The following is a 5,444-nucleotide window of genomic DNA, read 5'->3' as shown; positions in this document are numbered from 1 at the left end:
TGCCAAAATTTTCTGCCCATTTTTGCTTTATTTCTCCCATATGAGCTTTAGAATCAGCTTGGCTAGCTCCCCTCCTCCCATTTCCTTTGTTCCCCCCAGAACCTTATTAGTAGTTTTGACATGTTAAATAACATTGTTTTTATGATGTTAAATTTCTTAGCCAAGAACAAGGTAGTATGGTTTTCCATTTGTTTCTACTTCTGTGACCTTCAAGCTTGTTTTAAAGTTTTAACATAGAATTTGTATTTGTTCATGCTTGATAGATTTGGAGATGCAAAAGATTGGAGTGAATATATTTCTTGGAGGGAGAATACAGGCATATTTCATTTTATCAAAAAGCTTGAGCTTCACTTCATTGCACTTCACAAATACTGTGTTTTTTTACAAATTGAAGGTTTGTGGCATCAAACAAGTGCACTGGCGCCATTTCTGCAAGAGCATTTGCTCATTTCATGTTTCTGTGTCACATTCTGGTAATCCTGGTAATATTTCAAACTTTCATTATATTTGTTATGGTGATCTGTGATGTTACTACAACTCACTGCAGACACAAATGATGGTTAGCATTTTTTTTTAGCAATAAAGTATTTTTTTAATACAGTGTTTTTAAATTAAGATCTTTTTTTAGACATAATGATTGCACACTTAACAGACTACAGAACAGTGTAAACATAACTCAAAGGCACTGAGAAACCAAAAAATTCATGTGACTCACTTTATTGTGATATTCGCTTTATGGTGGTGGTCTGGAACCAAATCTGCAATATCTCCAAGGTATGCCTGTAATCTATGAGGCTGGTACAACCATTGGTAGTCTTTGGGACAGTAAAGAAACTAACTTGATAAGAAGAGAAAAAGGAAGTCAACAGTGCCTGCCATGTGCCAGGAACGATGCTAGGTGTTTTCACATCCTATCATCTTTGACTGCAGGTCTGCTCATACCCAGGGCTGGATAGGGCCTAGATACTCTGTAGGCTAATGCTCAGAGGAGTCTCAAGATGAAAACAATATGTGAAGAAAATCACAATGGTAGTCAGGCAGGGTAGTCTGGGGGCAGGAAGGAAAGGTTAAATTCAAAGAGGGCAACAAGACTCAGTCACCTTAAGGAAAAGTGATAAAGACTCATTTAGGGTGAAGTCCTTACTTGTGGAGATACAGGTAAAAACACAAGAGATTTCTTCCCAGGAGGACAAGCAATTTGGACTAAAGAATGAAGAAAGTTTGGCTTTGCAGACATCACCATCACCCAGCCACAGTCAACCCTGCTGTGTTCTTCAACATCACTGTCCACGGTGAGCCCTTGGACCACGTCTCTTTCAAGCTGTTTGCTGACAAAGTTGCAAAGACAGCAGAAAACTTTCATGCCCTGAACGCTGGGGATAATGGACTTCGTTGTAAAGGTTCCTGCTTTCACAGAATTATTGTGGGTTTTATGTGCCAGGGTGGTGACTTCACAGGCCATAATGGCACTAGTGGCAAGTCCATGTGCGGGGTGAAATCTGATGATGAGAGTTTCATCCTGAAGCATATGGGTCCTAGTATCTTGTCCATGGGAAATGCTGGAGCCAACACAAACTGTTCCCAGTTTTTCACCTGCACTGCCAAGACAGAATGGTCGGATGGCAGACCTGTGGTCTTTGGCAAGGTAGAAGAGGGCATGAATATTGTGGAAGCTATGGAGTGCTTCAGTCCAGGAATGGCAGAACCACCAAGTAGCTCTTTAATGCTGACTACAGACAACTCCAATAAATTTGACTTGTGTTTTAACTTCCATACCATTCCTTCTATAGCTCAGGAGTGTACCCCACCACCTTCATCTGCTCACTCTATCCTATAATCTTTGTGCTGTCTGAAAATACTCAACATCTATTCATGTGCTGCAGCTCTTTGGGTTCTATATTTTCCTTATTCCCCTCCAAGTCTAGTTGGATTGCATAGTTAAGTTTATGATTATGAAATAAAAACTAAATGAGAAAAATGAAGATAAAGTTTTGAGTCTGGCCGATTTAGAAAGGTGGCACCTTGGTAAAGATAAAAAAGATGGGAAGGCGAAAAGCAAAACAAGTTTCATTTGAAGAGTTTAAGGGGAAGAGCGAAACCTAAGTACCTTCTTCTAGATCCTGTACACATGCGTGCAGATGGCAGAAAGGCAGACAAATCAGTTTTTAGTACATGTGAAAAACTAAACATCTAAATTTAAATCAAGCTATGGGTTTCAGTGCTTTACTAAATAATACATTACTCCACCTATTGATTGCCTGTGGCCAGCGAAAGGTGGGTTAGCCAGGGGGAAAGGCGGCTCTCAGCTTTCCATCCTACTGAAAGCCTTCTCAGGAGGCTGGGCAGGGGCAGTTTTGAATTTATGCCCTTAAATAACCTGTAGGTATTCTCTTACTCTAACTTGAAACTCTCAATCTCTCATTTCTTAGTTTTCCAACTCTTTGGGCTCAAGCATCAAATCTTTTTTTTTTTTTTAAATAATCAAACATGCTATAGCTTCTCCAGTAATTCAGCATTCTTGCTTACAGCTCTGTGGATAAAACTGGAGTTTGTGCTCTTATTAACTCTGTCATGTTAGGTTTCTCTGGCCTAGAGATGTGGAAATTCAGGGGCAGGGAAAGTACACCATGGAGCTGAAAGTCTATCCCACATGACCCACTCTGTAGGCTAGTCAGCATGGGGTTATTTTAAGCACAGTAAGTCTAGATTTGCCTAAGTATGGTGATTTTTATTTGGGGATGGGTGGGTGATGGAGAATAAAGGGAGTGTAAATATCCAGATTGCACATAAAGCCTTTCTTGGATTCAAGTCTTGCTTTAACCACAAGCGCTTATAAAATCTGGTATTTTCTCTCCACACACTTCAGGATGGGACTTTTGTTAAGCTGTGCCACACTATATATTAAGTATTCTTAAAGCTCCATTGTTACAACTGGCATGGAAGTAGTGGGTTGTCCCAAGTTCCCTTATATTGCAAACTTGGCATGTTCTTGGGAAGAGAAAGGAGAAAGCATTGAGTGACTGGACAGGCTGCTCAGTGTTTCTACCTTGCACTTAGTCCATTTCCTGAGCTGTGCTGCTGTTGCTTCTGAGGGTGGAATAGGGATATAGGCGGGAGGAGGAGAGAGGTAAGTGTGTTAGGACTAAGCACCACCATCCCCCACCAGCTTTACTGAGATATAATTGATGCATAACATTAAGTTTAAGGCTCATAACATGATGATTTGATATAGGTTTATATTGCAAAATGGCTACTGCAATAAGTTTAGTTAACACACCTATCACCTCACACTCACCATTTTTTCTTGTATTTTTTTTTTGTGGTGAGAACTTTTAAGATCTATTCTCTTAGTAAGTTTCAACTATGCAATACAGTATTAACTATAGTCACTATTCTGTACATTAGATCGCCAGAACTTATCTAGCTTATAACTGAAGGCTGTACCCTTAGACACCTCCACCCATTCCTCCTTCTTTCATCACATCCCCTCCCCTTACTCTACGCCTGGCAACCACAAATCTACTGTTTCTAAGAGTTTGGTTTTTTTAGATTTCAAATATAAGTGAGATCATACAGAATTTGTCTTTCTCTGACTTACTTCACTTAGCATAATGCCCTCAAGGTTAGCATAAAGTCCTTAAGGTTGACCTCTTAATTTATGTTCTGAAAGTGAGATGAGAGTATCAGTTCAGTATCTTCAACAGTAACTGACACAAATATATGTAATAATGGTCAAATGAATTCTTGCAGAACCAAAGGTTGGTGAGTTAGGTCTAGAATTTTATCAATTCATTGCTTCATGGTTTCCTTTAGGTGCAACAAACCTTTAACTCCTGCTTTGGGACTCTAGCGGCCCTAAGAGGAAAGGAGAGGACAAAGACCCCAGAAATCTTCCACATTTTCATATATGTTTGTCCACCTGTTGTGCCAAGCTTTCACTACTAAAAGGAAAACAGCATGGAGGAAAAGATGGTCAGGTAGGTCTGAGAAGCAGCATGGTATGGTAGAAATAAAACATGAATTTTGGGAGACAGACCAAATGGGGGGAAGATTCCAATTATGCTATTTTCTACCTGTGTACTACTTATCCAGAGTTTACATTTCCCTCATTTGTAAAATGGGGATGACACCTACCTTTGCAGAGATTAAATGAGAAAAATCTACAGGAAAGCATTTAGTAGCTGCTAAATAAATACATGGTAAGTGAAGTCCAATTCATGTTCATGGCCAGCATTTAAATTTCCACGCTTAAGAAGACATTTAAGTTGAAGATTATATGTTAATTTCAGCAGGTAAAATTATGAGTCACTAGTTATACACAATGATAAATTACTTTAACAATTTTTTAGTACAGAAAATGTCAACATATACAGAAGTACAGAACAACACAAAGAACCCCCAAGTATCCGTCATTTAGCTTCTCCAATGATCATACCCTAGACCACTATTACTTCCTTGATACTGCCAACAATTTACACCCTGTTGCAACACCACATTCTTTTGAAACAAACCCCAGATATCATGTCTAAAAGACTCTGGATTAAAAAACTTAATCATAATACTATTATCATAACAAAACACCAAAGTTCAATAAAAGTAATGTTTTCTTGGTATCATCGAATATCCAATCAATCACCAGTGTGTACCACTACTTACAGCCCATCAAGTGAATGAGTTTAGGCCTGCATTTATATGCCTCTTATTCAAACTCAAGAGACAGAAGGATTCCAAATTCTAAGCCACTCCTGAGATGCAAGTTAACATTTGGGTATATTAAATAAATGGAAGGATTCCCCAATAGTCACCTGCCATGCCTAAAGAGATAACAGTTTCCAAATTTTGCAGGAACTACACAGACAATATGTTGGTTGTACTTAATATGACGAAAGACGTGACACTATTAATAATCATCACGATTTTTTTTGGATGGACCTTTATGAATCTGTGGAAAACTAAAAATACACTTAGTCAACTTCGGCTGCCATAACAAACTACCATAGAGTAGGTGGTTTAAACAACAGAAATTTATTCCTCACAGTTCTAGAGGCTGGGAAGTCCAAAACTAAGGTGCTGGCCATTTCAGTTCCTGGTAGGAAGCTCTATTCCAGGCTTGCAGATGGCCTCCTCACTGGGTCCTCACATGGCCTTTCCTCTGTGCTTCTGAGCTCCAGCTGGAAAAGATCTCTCTCATCCTCTTCTTATAAGGCCACAATCCCATTATAAGGGCCCCACTATCATGACCTAATTTAACCTCAATTACCTTACAAAGGCACCATCTCCAAATACTATCACATTAAGGGTTAGGAGTTATGAATATTTTGGGGGAAGAGGGGGAGACACAAACATTCAGTCCATAACAAGCCTACAAATTTGTAAAATGATTTAGAAGTGCCAACAAGGACCTAATGTATAGAACAGGGAACTATATTCAATATCTTGTAATA

General features: G+C 39.0%; 1 pseudogene; it reads left to right on the top strand.

The window, feature by feature from the left end:
- The first annotated feature begins 1,210 nt into the window (after positions 1-1,210).
- Positions 1,211-1,716, top strand: LOC136118467 (peptidyl-prolyl cis-trans isomerase A pseudogene; annotated as a pseudogene).
- The last annotated feature ends 3,728 nt before the right edge of the window (positions 1,717-5,444 follow it).

This window comes from Phocoena phocoena, chromosome 2, assembly GCF_963924675.1.
Source record: "Phocoena phocoena chromosome 2, mPhoPho1.1, whole genome shotgun sequence".
Lineage (NCBI taxonomy): Eukaryota > Metazoa > Chordata > Mammalia > Artiodactyla > Phocoenidae > Phocoena > Phocoena phocoena.
This window is presented reverse-complemented; position numbering and strand designations above follow the sequence as displayed.